Genomic DNA, 14,194 nt, shown 5'->3' on the forward strand with positions numbered 1-14,194 from the left:
TTATTTGTGTTTGAATGAGAATTAAACTCAAAATGAGAGATATTTTCTTACAATATATAAAATATGCAAGTAAATGGCAACATTGTACACTTTTCACTGTATTCCTGTACTTGCGTACACAACAAAAAATCTAAGTATTATTTGTGCTGTACTTGTCTGCAAAGCATATCAACAATTTATGCTGAGTCTTTCAAGTTTGTCAGACTCAACATTTTACATCGTTTGCTCAAAGCTTAGTAATAATTCTATTATGAACTCGTATTCTTCTATAATTTTGTATAAACCTAGTTTAGATTTGGTTTTCAGAAAGACAAGTTGTTGTTTCTTTCTCGCTTTTCATGTTCTAAATCTAAGTATTCCTACATTTAAGCAAACATCAAGGCTGCTTTCACTTTTACCATGTTCGTGGGCGGCACGGTGGCACAGTGGTTAGCACTGCTGCCTCACAGCGCCAGAGACCCGGGTTCAGTTCCCGCCTCAGGCGACTGACTGTGTGGAGTTTGCACGTTCTCCCCGTGTCTGCGTGGGTTTCCTCTGGATGCTCCGGTTTCCTCCCACAGTCCAAAGATGTGCAGGTCAGGTGAATTGGCCATGCTAAATTGCCCGTAGTGTTAGCTAAGGGGTAAATGTAGGGGTATGGGTGGGTTGCGCTTCGGCGGGGCGGTGTGGACTTGTTGGGCCGAAGGGCCTGTTTCCATACTGTAAGTAATCTAATCTAATCTAATGTTTGGTCCCTTATCCATCAAATTAATTTTCACTCAATGAAACAGATACAAAACAGTAAATACATGAGAACATCCTCAAAATTTTCAGTAACAATACAACCTGGATTAACATCGCTTTTTTGTGACATTCCTATATGAAATTAATTACATTACATTAATTCCAACCTCAGTGTTAGCTGTAGCTCAGGTGATAGCACTCTCCCTTGAGTCACAAGGTTCTGGATTGATTTCCCACTTCTGGACATGAACACAAGAATCAGAGCTGACTCTCTAGTACTGACAGAGTGCTGCTGCATTATTGAAGATGCATTCCCTAACAAATGTAAAACCCAGACTGCACATCCTCTTTAGATTAGATTAGATTACTTACAGTGTGGAAACAGGCCCTTCGGCTTAACAAGTCCACACCGACCCTCCGAAGTGCAACCCACCCAGACGCATTCCCCTACATTTACCCCTTCACCTAACATTACGGGCAATTTATCATGGCCAATTCACCTAACCTGCACTTCTTTGGACTGTGGGAGGAAACCGGAGCACCCGGAGGAAACCCATGCAGACACAGGGAGAATGTGCAAATTCCACACAGACAGTTGCCTGAGGCGGGAATTGAACATGGGTCCCTGTGAGGCAGCAGTGCGAACCACTGTGCCACCGTGCCGCCTGTAGGATCCCAGGATGCAATGTCAAAGAGGAACTAGGCAGTTATCCCTTATGCCCTGGCCAATTTTTAATCCTAAATCAAAACCACAAAACGGATCATTTAGTTGCTTATCACTATGCTGTTGTTTTTTGAGAGCTGTGCACATATTGGCTGCTGCATTTCCTACATTACAACAGTAATGACACTTGAGAAGTACATCATTTTTTGTAAAGTACTTTACAATGTTTAGTGGTCTTGAAAGGTGCAAACTACATGCTACATAAACTCTTCGTTCAACCTGTTTAACAAAGCAGAAATTCCAACTAAAGGAAGTGAGGTACAGAACCTGCATGGTCTTAATGGTTAAATGGGACAAAGGAAAGTCAAAGAAATGACTTCAAAGCAGAAAACGTTCAAAGGTAAAAGCCAAACTGATAGATTTTCCAGGTACAATGGCTACACCTGTGACACAAAGGAAAACCTTATGCAAACTTGACAATTAACACTCATTAAGCCTGTCCAGAGGTGACTTTGCTTTGAAGTCACATTAAACTCAAACATTATTTTGTCGACTCCCAAAGTCTGATTCCAGCAAACAATAACAAATCAGTGCTAGCTACAAAAATCCAATATATAATAGGATGTATGTCATAATTTAAAACACATCCAAAATTAATTAGGTATATTACTGATTCCATGGATCTCCTTCTCTTTAGTTACTCCCTACCAAACTTTCCTCAGTATTTTGTTTCCTGACTTTAATTTCTCCATACATCTAAATTCATTGTCTCCAGCATTAAAACAATTACCTCCTTTCACAAGATTCTATCATAAACTTCAGTTCTCTATCAGCTCTCTCAAATGTTTCTATCTTCAAAGCCATTAAATATGTAATTTCTTGACAGATTTCCACCAGAGTACTTTTTAAGTTCCACCCCATCCACAGGACTTTGGTGTCATTTATTAGTTATCCCCTCTGGCTGTGACCACATTTCACCAGCCCTGCACATTCCTCTTAATCCATCTGCTGCTTTTGATAAAAGATTATTTTACCCTTTTCCAACTGATCTCATTATTAGTCTGTCTTCATGCCACTGTTCTTTTGATTCCATTTGTGCCTGTCCCATAATGCACCATATAACCACCAATGGGATTTCTCTCTTTGCCCATGCAGTCATTGCTGGTATCTATATTTGGTTACATCATCTTCATTACCCAACTACTACTTCACAATGATATCAGAAAGCACAATATCAGGTTCTATATCAATGTAACGACGACACATTTTACCTCTCCATTGCCCCTTGATTGCAAATCTTTTGTGAAACTGACTCCCTGACTAAATTTTGAATGAGGAGCTAGTTTCAGAAATGCAAAAGTGAAGCCAACCTCTTGTCTTCCATCAATTTCTATATGATTCTGCTCTTAAGTTCAACAATCTTTCCAAATTCCATCCAAGGCTTAGTGGAGTTAGTGTCCTAGAGCTTTGTGCTGATTGATCCTGAGCTGAATTTTCATTTCTACATCTGCCTCATCTGTCGTCTTCCACGAATATAACATTACTTGCATACACCACCTAATCTTTCATATTGCTACCAAAACTTTAATTCATGCCTCTTCACGGCTTAATTTCAGTGATAATCCATTACATGCAAGCTGAAACAAGAGGGCATTGCCTCAAAAATTAGGGGGAGCCGATTTAGGAGCGAATTGAGAAGGAACTTCTTCACCCAGAGGATTGTGAATCTGTGGAATTCCATGCCCAGCGAAGTGTGGAGACTTCCTCAGTAAATGTTTTTAAGCTAAGTTAGATAACTTTTTTGAACAGTAAAGGAACTAAGGGTTATGGTGAGAGGGTGGGTAAGTAGAGCTGGGACCACAAAAAGATCAGCCATGATCTTACTGAATTGCAGAGCAGGCTCAAAGGGCCATATGGCCTACTTCTGCAACTATTGCTTATGTCCTTATGAATGAAATCAAACTTCCACTGCCCATATTCACACTTCAGCTCCTTGCAAAGTTCCATCAGCTCAAAGTGTCCCAGAAATCAATTTCAAGATCATTCTAGCCCAATTGAACAGCCAAACCCAGAATATTTTAATTAACCCATCCAGCTCCACAGTTCTACTTTCATCCTTACCTCCATTTTATTTTACATCATCCTTGCCTCTCCACTGACTCTCACTCTTCCAGCAAGGGTAGTCTCTTTTGGAACTCCCCATGTTTCAACCTTCCCATTATGCATTTTCAAAGTTTATTAAACAGTCATCTTGACAAACCTTACTCCATTCTACCTATTTCTTTTCTGTCTGAATTGGAGTTTGTGCAGTGGGTTTGTCTTGATTAGTATTGTTCAACCATTAGCATAGGAATTACTCACTATTCAATATTACAAAAAGATATTCTGCAAAATTCTGAATTGTGATTTCTTTTAAGAAAAATGCACGGATACCCTATACTTTTTTCACCTTGAAGTTGGTTCTTAAAATTAAATGAACAGCAAAATCCACAAATGTGCAAAAATTGACAATGAAAAAAAGCTAGCTCTTACTTCACCTCAGATCGACTCATTAGCTTTTCTGCGTGTGATGTGAACTGAACATCCAGGAATTTTAGTTCTCCCTGCTTGACATTAACACCAAGCAACGTTTTATAAAATTAAAGACATCAATATAAGTAGAGGACAGCAACACCTAATCACAGCCTATAGAAGCTGGATTCTTACCAAACATTATTTAAAGACACATTCTACCTTTTTAAAACAAGCAGGAAAAGTAGAAAAGACATAGATTAACATAAATCCCAGTGTAAACCAACTGATTGTTTGTATGCAAGTAATAAACACAACCAAATATCCATCATCTTAAAAAAACTCACACTTGTCCGTCACATGTCACAGTCAAAATTCCATGATTTGGAGGAGCCGGTATTGGACTGGGGTGGACAAAGCTAAAAACTACACACCAGGTTATAGTCCAACAGGTTTATTTGGAAACATTAGTTTTCCAAGCAGGTGGAACCACCTGATGAAGTAGTGCTTTGAAAGCGAGTGCTTCAAAATAAACCTGTTGGACTATACCCTGGTGTTGTGTGATTTTCAAGACTCTACGTAACACTTGAAAAGATTAATATAAACAAGAAGGTTCATCTGTAATAAAGATACTGGGATACCAATGGAGAAATGGTGGCACCATTGTAATATCACCGGACTAATAATCCAGAGGCTCAGACAAATACCCTGGGAACATGGCTTCAAATTCCACTGTGGCAGCAGGTGAATTTAAGTTACTAAAATTGAAAACTGGTCTCAGTAATGGTGTCACGAAGTGATCATCGATTGTTGTAAAAATGCAGCTAGTTCACCAATGTCCTTCAGGGAATAAAATCAGTAGTCTTTACCAAGCCTGACTTCCACAAACAAAATGGCTGACTCTTATATTGGCCTCTGTCATGGTTGAGCAAGTTACTCAGTTCAAGGATCGTCTGGAATTGACAAAAACACTAGTTTTGTCAGCAATACATATATCCCATGAAAGATTTTTTAAAAACCTTAAGAGGTACTGTATCAATTTACTGTTGACTTATTAACAATAAACGTTTGTGCAGTAGATTTATATGTTCTTAATCAAATGTGTGTTCTTACTTCACACAAGCAGTGTAATAAGCTATTATATAAAACCAAAAGAGAAAATGCTGGAAAATCTCAGCAGGTCTAGCAGCATCTGTAAGGAGAGAAAAGAGCTGACATTTTGAGTCTAACTGACCCTTTGTCAAAGCTTTAAAAAAAGGGGAGAAATAGGGAGGTATTTATACTAGGCTGAGGGAAGGTGAGTCATGGCTCCAGAAGCAAAGGTAGCAATAAAGAGGTGACAGTGCATAGAGAGATTATAGGGAGATTAGGAGCTGTGAATGACCAAGGCTGAAGCCAGTGCTATGTGACAAAATATGTGGGGGATGGGTGAAGCAGAGGCAAAGAGGAAAACAGGGGTCGCAAAAGGGGAAGAGGAGAGGAAAAAGGTGATGAGAGAGTGGGGAGTGAGAGAAAGAGACAATCAAGAAATAGGAGGTACAGAAGTGAAAAAAATATAAAAAATAAATGAAATAAAATTACGGAGCAGAATGAAAACAGAGGGGTAATCACCAGCCTTGGTCATTCACAGCTCCTAATCTCCCTATAATCTCTCTATGCACTGTCATTATCACCTCTTCATTGCTACCTTTGCTTCTGGAGCCATGACTCACCTTCTCTCAGCCTCATAAATACCTGCCTATTTCTCCTTTTTTTTTAGCTTTGACAAAGGGTCAGTTAGACTTGAAACGTCAGCTCTTTTCTCTCCTTACAGGTGCTGCCAGACCTGCTGAGATTTTCCAGCATTTTCTCTCTTGGTTTCAGATTCCAGCATCCGCAGTAATTTGCTTTTATCCAAGCTATTGTATAAATTCTGTTTTTATTTTCTGGCATTGCAATTTTAATGCAAAGATTCTACCAATCAAAATCACAACTCTAAATTAGATACATTCTAATCAATGTGTACGGAGATGTTATGACACATCTCTGGAGTAAGTGGGACTTAAACTCAGGCCTTCTGGGATGCACACCACCACAAGGATCTTCACAACTCTGAAGTACATAAACAAAATTAGATTTTAAACAATATTTATTTTGATTGCAACAAAATGCCAATTATAGAATCCCTACAGCGCTGAAAGAGGCAGTTCAGCCCATCAAATCTGCACTTACCCTCTGAAGAGCATCCCACCCAAACCCAGCCCTAGATCCTATCCCAATAACCCTGCATTTACCATGGCTAATCTACCTTGCTACCACATCCCCGGACACTGCGAACAATTTAGCAATGCCAATCCACCTAACCTGCACATCTTTGGTCTGTGGGAGGAAACTCACACAGACATGGTACAAACTCAACAGGGTCTGTCACCCAAGGCCGGAATTGAACCTTGGTCCCTGCCGTTGTGAGGCAGCAGTGCTAACCACTGCGACCCTGTGCTGCTTTATAAAATTTTTAAAATGCCCAAATGTATTTTAAAATACACTGGAAGTTTCCTATTTAAGTAAAAGACTGCTCCTGTTAGGGTAAGATGTGGAAGTGCTGGTGTTGGACTGGGGTGGATAAAGTCAAAATTACATGACATCAAGTTAGGACTATAACCTGATGCCATGTGATTTTTGACCTTGTTAGGTTAGCACAAATTACCCAAGTGACACATTTTGCATGAATGTCAATCTAACCAGATGGATGGGTGATGTTCTGTCTCTTGCACAATGTTATTCTCCATTGACTTCAATGTCAAGTAAAATCAGGCAAAATGCAAAGTTGTGCACAAAGAGCGAGACAAAAATTAATATTCAGTTGACTAATTAATGCAGCCTGTAGTAACATCATTTATCAACTTGGCTGTCAATATATTGTGGTCCTGAAGTTTAAGCATTCTTGTTTTAACAATTGTCAGATAGGTTAGATTAGATTAGAATTACTTACAGTGTGGAAACAGGCCCTACGGCCCAACAAGTCCACACCGACCCGCTGAAGCGTAACCCACCCATACCCCTACATTTACCCCTTACCTAACACTACGGGCAATTTAGCATGGCCAATTCACCTGACCTGCACATCTTTGGACTGTGGGAGGAAACCGGAGCACCCGGAGGAAACCCACACAGACACGGGGAGAACGTGCAAACTCCACACAGTCAGTCGCCTGAGGCGGGAATTGAACCCGGGTCTCTGGCGCTGCGAGGCAGCAGTGCTAACCACTGTACCACCGTGCCGCCCACTTCCAAAAAGATTCAGTCTACAGCACTGCACCATGCCAGTTTCCCATAATTCATTTTGATATCTTGCCTACATAATTGCAACTGTGATATTTTCTGGGAATTAAGATGTAGTACAAATCATGGTCTGTTTTGAGTTTTCTCATTCAGGTCCACTAGATTAAGTTTTATGGTTTAATAACCATCCCATGCAATATAAGCTAATATATTTGAGACCTGACATCAAATTTAGGAGTTGAATTTGCCAAATACGCAGGGGGGAATCTGACCCAGAATTGTGAATTCCTGTTATTAATTTTGCAACTGTCCGTCAATGGTCTGATTGTTCAATTGCTCTAAGTGCTGAACTAAGACATACAAAATACAATTTAATGGAAACTAAAATGGACACCACCACTAGAGCATGTCGTTAAACAGAATTTCAGATGGTCATGTGTTCATAAAAACAGTAGATTAAGAAGCTGAGTTTTTTTGCTGGGCCACTTGCAAGGTGTCTTGCAAAAATTGTGCTGTGTCTTGATACTCAGCTTAAAGCAGATAGTCTGTTTATGTCAAAACATCACAAGGAACACATCAAAGCCAATGTCATACATAGCAGTAATGCATGGAAAAGGCTGATGCCGAGACCTAAGAACATCACAAATAGGGGGAGTGGGCCATTTAGCCCCTGCCCTGCCATTCAATAAGATCATGACTGATCTGCCACAGGCCTCAGCTCCTCTTTCATGGCAGCTCAATAGAACTTTCAACTCCTGACATTTCTAAAATCTATCTTCTCTTCAAACACTTGCCATGATCTAGCTTCCACAACTCTGGGGGCAAAGAATTCCAGACATTCCATATTGTCTGAGAGAAGAGATTGATTTGCATGTCAGTTTTAAATAAGTATTCCCTTATTTTGTGATTATGTACCCCAATTTGAGATCTCCCCCACGAGTGGAAACATTTCAACATCTAGCCTGCAATGCCTCCTTAAAATCTTCCATTTTGTAAATGCTAAAGCATTGGTTCCCAAACATAGTTGGTTAAAGGATTTTCAAAAGGATTAGCAATCACAGAATCCCAACCAATGTGAAATCATTGTATACAGCCAAATAAAGTCACTATACATTTACAGTTCCCAAAGGTTCACTATTCTGTTGAAGAAACTTGCATGAAATTAAGTTAAGGTTGCCTGACATAGCAAATGTTGAAGTATTCACAGTAATGTGAAAATGTTTATCCTCCCTAAAAGTATCCATTGTGGATCAACAATAGCTGGTGATTATTAGAGTCATATAAGTATACAGCATGGAAACAGGCCATTTGGCCCAACTTGCCCATGCTGACCAGGTTTCCTAAACTGAACTCGTCCCATATGCCTGCATTTGGCCCAAATCCCTCTAAACCACTTCTATCCGTATACCTGTCCAAATAGATTTTAAACGTTAGAATTATGCCTGCCTCTACCACTTCCGCAGGCAGCTTTTTCCATACATGTACCACCCTGTGTGTGAGAAAGTTGCCCATCAGGTCCCTTTTAAATCTTTCTCCTTTCACCTCAAACCTATGCCCTCTAATTTTGGACTCCCCTACCCTGACAAAAAGACCTTGGATATTCACCCTAACTATGCTCCTGAAGATTTTATAAACTTTTATAAGGTCACCCCTCAGCTTTCTATGCTCCAGGGAAAAAAAGTCGCAGCCTCTCAAATCTTCCAGTCTCAGTAACATCCTTCTAAATCTTTTCTGCACCCTTTTCCAGTTTAATAACCTCCTATCTAAAGCAGGGTAACCTGACTTGTACACAGTACTCCAAATGTGGCCTTACCAATGTCACGTACAGCTGTAACATGACATCCCGACTCCTGGTACTCTATTCTCTGAAGTCAAGCATGCCAAATGCCTTCCTCACACCCTGACTACCTGTAAGGCCACTTTCAAGGAACTATGTAGCTGCACCCTTAAGTCTCTGTTCGACAACACTCCCCAGGGTGCTACCATTAATTGTTTAAGTCCAGCCCTGGTTTGCCTTACCGAAATGCAACATCTCACATTTATCTGAATGTTGAAGTTTTCGTTCTCAACCCTTACTGTTTACCACTCTGATTGTGCTAGAAGATTGCTTTTAGTGTTTGTATATGACATTTTTATCACTGGGACTCTCCCAGCGACAGGGACCCTGCTTTTAGTCCAGGTCTCGGAATTTAATTATTTTTCAACAGCATGGGTATCTGGCCCATGCTAGCCTATTTGTAAATCTTTCAGAAAATCTGTATAGACCCTAATTAATTTGTTGATGTGTTATGTTTTCATAAATTGTTAACACAACAAAAACGTCTACTTTTTTTCAAAACAATTTTTTTTCTGTTATTCAGTTTAAGACCTAAAATGAAATGAACAGTCATCAAACCAATATTTCAGGCAGCAGGTAATGCCTGTGACAGTATAAATTAATAAAGAAAAGTTACACATTCATGGTTCTTGTTAAAAAAGATGGCACATTTATTGCTACATAAATGTTATATATACATATGTTTTCTGATATCCTTTTACTTCTTACTGTTGCGTGGAAAGGTTCATCAACAATACCTTAAATTTGACATGGGTACAAATCTGCATCAACCAACAATGGAAACTGGAGAACAAGATGTGAAGCAACTTATCTCAGACATTTAGCTTGTACAATACTCCATAGGTACTACACAGTTTAGCTAGAACCTACAATGTTCTTAGGATGCTTATTTTATTTTCTGATATTAATGGACAGGTTATGGTAAATAACCTACACTTTTGCTACCTAATATAGTAAAATAAAGTAAGAAACTTTTTTACTGAAAACTTTTGATTTCAAAAATCTAGAAAGAGTAATATTTAGAATTCAAGAAATTTTCTTACAAGATTATTGTATAAAAGACTAGCTACAGTGAAAAATAAGCCAAATGTTTTCTTTGTTTCTTTTTGAAGCAAAGCTTCTGGGCATAATGCAGTCTATTATAGCCAAAGGGAAAGAAAGCTTAGAACCAAGCTCAGAAGAAAAGGCCAGTGGCACGTGATCACTTTAGCACATTTTAAGCAACTGTTAGCTCACAAACAATGAACTGAGGAACATGGCCACAGATACAGTAAATTAGGTGTTAACTGTTCTTGAATTAGTCGCCATGAATCAATTAAAATAACAAAATCATACACAATTGTCAAAAAAGAATTCATTCTCTGAGAACCCTTCCAAAACAAGTGTTCAGCATTCCTATCAGACAGTCATGGCAACTTAAGAGCAAAATTTGTGTTAAGTTGCCTTAGTGCTTAGAACAAAGGAATGCATTATTTGTTCATTTTGTTGAGTCAGTTGTCAACAATTACAGACAATGTTCAGACAACATAAGTAACCTTGTCAGATATTTTCTCTCCTATGCTTCTTTTAAATGGAAGACAGTTTACATGGAAGCTAAGGAGCTTGAATCCATATAAATGGAAACCAGCCAGGGAGGAAACAAAAAAATTAAGTGGTTTCAAAACAACTTGTGTGAGTTAATGCCATGATGGCTTCAAAACTCAGGGCAGTCGCATTACTGGCTGCATCAGTTTTGGGATCCCTCTCCACTGATTAGCCACGCAGATAAGGAGTCATCAAAAAAAAAGTATGGTCTCAGAAAGCTGGTGACCGTTGCTCCTTTTCCCCCTCCAGAACTTTAATTCAGCTGACAGCACTACTTTGATCATTGTCAACATTACTGGTCCTGGTGAACCAAGGATTTTATCAGCTCTTGATGCTTTTTCGCAGCCTAAAACCTTTGTTTTGCATCAGTGCTTAATTACAGCAAACACTTTCACATGTACTAAATGTAGTATCAACTGCTGGAAAAACAAAACAATTCTAAAATTAGAAATTTTCTAATTTACACTTCACGTTACAAGTTTTACTATGAAGCCTAGAAGCTTAAAAGTTTGTATAATTACAAATAAAAGAAATAAGAATGGGTGTTTACTTGAAAGTTTGCAGAAAGCTAACCTTATTTCAAGCTAAATGATGCCATGGTCAGACCTGCCCTTTTTCAGTAAGAGCACATTTTGCTATTATAGCAAATTGCTTATGACACAAGCATTGAACATAATGTAGGAAATAAAAATGTGACCACAACTGTTCACACAACCAGAGAACAAAAAAATACACTCTAACAAGGAATATTTTGATACATGGAAAAAGCTATTTGTGTGGCCAAAGGAATGAAGAGGACAATGAAGACTCTTCCCTCCCTTTTTTAAGACACTAATAGGTTCTGGGAATGCTAGGGTTAGAGGTCATTACTGCTTTGTTCTCTGCTTATGAACAGCTTTAACAGATACTAGCATCAGCCCAGCTGAGAATGAAACAACTGAGATTTAAACATTTCCCTTTCAAAGTAGACCTTACAGTTCAGTAGCAATAAATAATTTTATTTTTTGTCTTAAATGCATTTCATCAACCAACAAGTTTAGGCACAAGGCAACTTCCACAAACAGTGGAACAATTGCAACAGTCTCTGATTGTGTGGAAGCAACACTGCTTGCAACAGACTGATATGTACTATTATGGGCCAAAATTCAGATTTGGGACAAATAGGTTTTCAGTGGGCTGAACGTGATGCCATATTGATCAAGAGATTGCTTCTGGGTTTCTGCTTCAAGTGCGTTATGTTTTCCAACTGTGGCTTCTTGAGAGAAAGTTAGTTGGCTGGGTCCTTGTATGGAAAGATGACTCATTTGTTATTCTACAAAAATGATCCAGACTTCTAACCTGCAACTGAAAGAGAATGATTCAGTACAAAAGCTAAAAGTAGAAATAAAATAATGGAAATATGCAGTTCACACAGAGCTGCTGCAACAATATTCCATTGTTCTTTGATTTTCTCAAAGAATACCTTCCTATTCTTAAGTCTTTCCAAAGACATATCGACCTCCCCATAACCTTCTCTAACTGAAGTCTGGCATCAGAAGTCTGTAATATTATCACCAAAGGATAATGATCAGTCTCTTAACAGAATGAATTTAGTAACTTTACAGTAGTCATGAATTTACCTATACCAGATTGACTGCAACAATTCAACAGGTAGCTCCCTGCATCTTTTCATGGGCAATTAGGGATGGATAATAAGTGCTAGCCTTAGCAACAAAATGCATATCCCAAGAACAAAAGAAATAAAATGACTATATTTCAAAAAGAAAGTACTTCAACTGGTGTAAGCAATTTTGGTTCTATAAAATAGATTTCTTCCTTAATAGGTAATAAAGTGCTCAACTTGTCAAAATTATGTGGGTGCGGGGATGTGTGGGGTGAGTGAGGTGGGGGGGGGGGGGGGGGTAAAGGGAAGAGCGCCAAAAATACATAGGAGCTGCTTAAGACACATCCAAGGAATCTCTCACTCTTTTGATTGCATATACAGAGGAACCTCTATTATCTGAACGAGATGGGCGGGCCTTATTTTGTTTGGATAATTGATTATTTGGTTAATTGATTCAATGCCTCTCCTCTGGGGTTCGGAATTTTCCTTTTTCCTCGCACTACCTGCCTTGCTCCCTCTCTCTGTCTCAAGGTTTGTTTCTAAACAGACTCACACTTGTGTATAAGGGACCTGCAGCATTGCTGAAGCCTCACACCTCCCCACTAGTTCAATGGGATTGACAGGGATCACTTGCTAAGTGGACTCCCCATTCAGGAGACAAGGCAGCAACACACTGCAAGCGAGCTCCTGACCCCCGTCCATGTCCCCCTCCCCCCAAAACCCCCGTCCAGCCCCTGCACTCATCCATCGCTCCCTCCCACCTTTCTGCACCCCCCTCACCAGCAGCCAGACCGGACACCAAAAGTAAGACTGCTGCTGCCTTTGGAGGGTGAGTCTCAAAATAGCACAGTCTCACACACACACACACACACACACACACACACACACACACACACACAACTTGTTGACAAGTTCCACCTTTGTCCTCAGGACAATGTTGGAGAGATTATCTGGGGAAGGGGGGGTTTAGGGTACACCCCTGTGTAGAACTCCAGGGATTGTGGGGGAGGGGAGAGAGAGAGAGAGAGGGCGGGCAGTCAGTCATTTGGAGACAGTGCCTGGACTCCCATCAATGTCCAGGTCTGTTCTCGGCAGCATTTCAGTAAATTGGGTTCATTTTTAATCATTGTAAACAAAAGACGCGATCAGTGTTGAAACACCTCTCTGATGTAATGTTTCTGTCGGGACCTTCAGATCTTCGGGTAATCCCAAAATTCGGATAATCGAGGATCCTCTGTACATAGACAGAGGAAACTCGATTATCTGAAGGAGATCTCGAGGTCCCGATAGAAACATTGCATCAAAGATGTGTTTCCAACAGGGATCGTGTCTTTTATTTAAAAGTGATTAAACAGGCACCGTCTCCAAATAACTGACCGCCCGTGCGCTCTCTCTCTCTCCCCCCTCACACTTGCCCTGTAGTTCTACAGAGGGGTTTACCCTAAATCCCCATCCCCAGATAATCTCTCCAACATTGTCCTGTACAGGGCAAATGTGTAACCTGTCAAAAAGTTGCAGTAAAAAGGTGTGTGTGCGTGTGTGTGAGAGACTTACTCCACAAAGGCAGCTGCAGTAGCAGCAGCAGCAGTCTTGTTGGTGTACAGTCCGCTGCTCTGTAAAGGGGGCGGGGCAGACGTGGGGGGCGGGGGCCGGGGGCAGTGTTGGATGGGTTTGGGCACATTGGGGAGGGGGGGGTGGGGTGGGGTGCGGTGTTGTGGCAGTGCCTCGCGTGCTGTGTGCTGCTGTAGTTTCCTGAACGGGGAGCAGACTTTAAAAACTCCGAGCCCCAGAGGAAAGGCCTTTAATTGATTAACTGAATAATCGATTATCCGAACGAAATAGTGCCCACCCATCTTGTTCGGATAATCAAGGTTCCCCTGTATATCCATTAGATCCAGATGAGAGTGGTGCTGGAAAAGCACAGCAGGTCAGGCAGCATCTGAGGAGCAGGAAAATCGACGTTTCGGGCAAAAGCCCTTCATCAGGAATAGAGGCAGGGTGCCTGCAGAGT

At 40.3% G+C, this 14,194-nt stretch overlaps 1 protein-coding gene and 1 long non-coding RNA gene across 10 annotated transcripts in view; one reads left to right on the forward strand and one right to left on the reverse strand.

The window, feature by feature from the left end:
• Positions 1–686: 686 nt before the first annotated feature.
• The window catches only part of LOC122541022, a 16,517-nt gene continuing 3,009 nt past the window's right edge, over positions 687–14,194 (forward strand). The window contains exons 1-2 of the long non-coding RNA XR_006309493.1: positions 687–725; positions 3,171–3,174. This is a non-coding gene — a long non-coding RNA (uncharacterized LOC122541022). The remainder of the gene's footprint in view (positions 726–3,170; positions 3,175–14,194) is intronic.
• tcf12 (transcription factor 12) overlaps positions 9,623–14,194 on the reverse strand; it is a 330,257-nt gene continuing 325,685 nt past the window's right edge. For all 9 annotated transcript variants that reach the window (XM_043677463.1, XM_043677468.1, XM_043677462.1 and 6 more), the window contains one exon: positions 9,623–11,924. The gene's annotated coding sequence lies outside the window, so the exon portion shown is untranslated. The remainder of the gene's footprint in view (positions 11,925–14,194) is intronic.

The sequence above is a fragment of the Chiloscyllium plagiosum genome, chromosome 36 (genome assembly GCF_004010195.1).
Source record: "Chiloscyllium plagiosum isolate BGI_BamShark_2017 chromosome 36, ASM401019v2, whole genome shotgun sequence".
Taxonomy (NCBI): domain Eukaryota; kingdom Metazoa; phylum Chordata; class Chondrichthyes; order Orectolobiformes; family Hemiscylliidae; genus Chiloscyllium; species Chiloscyllium plagiosum.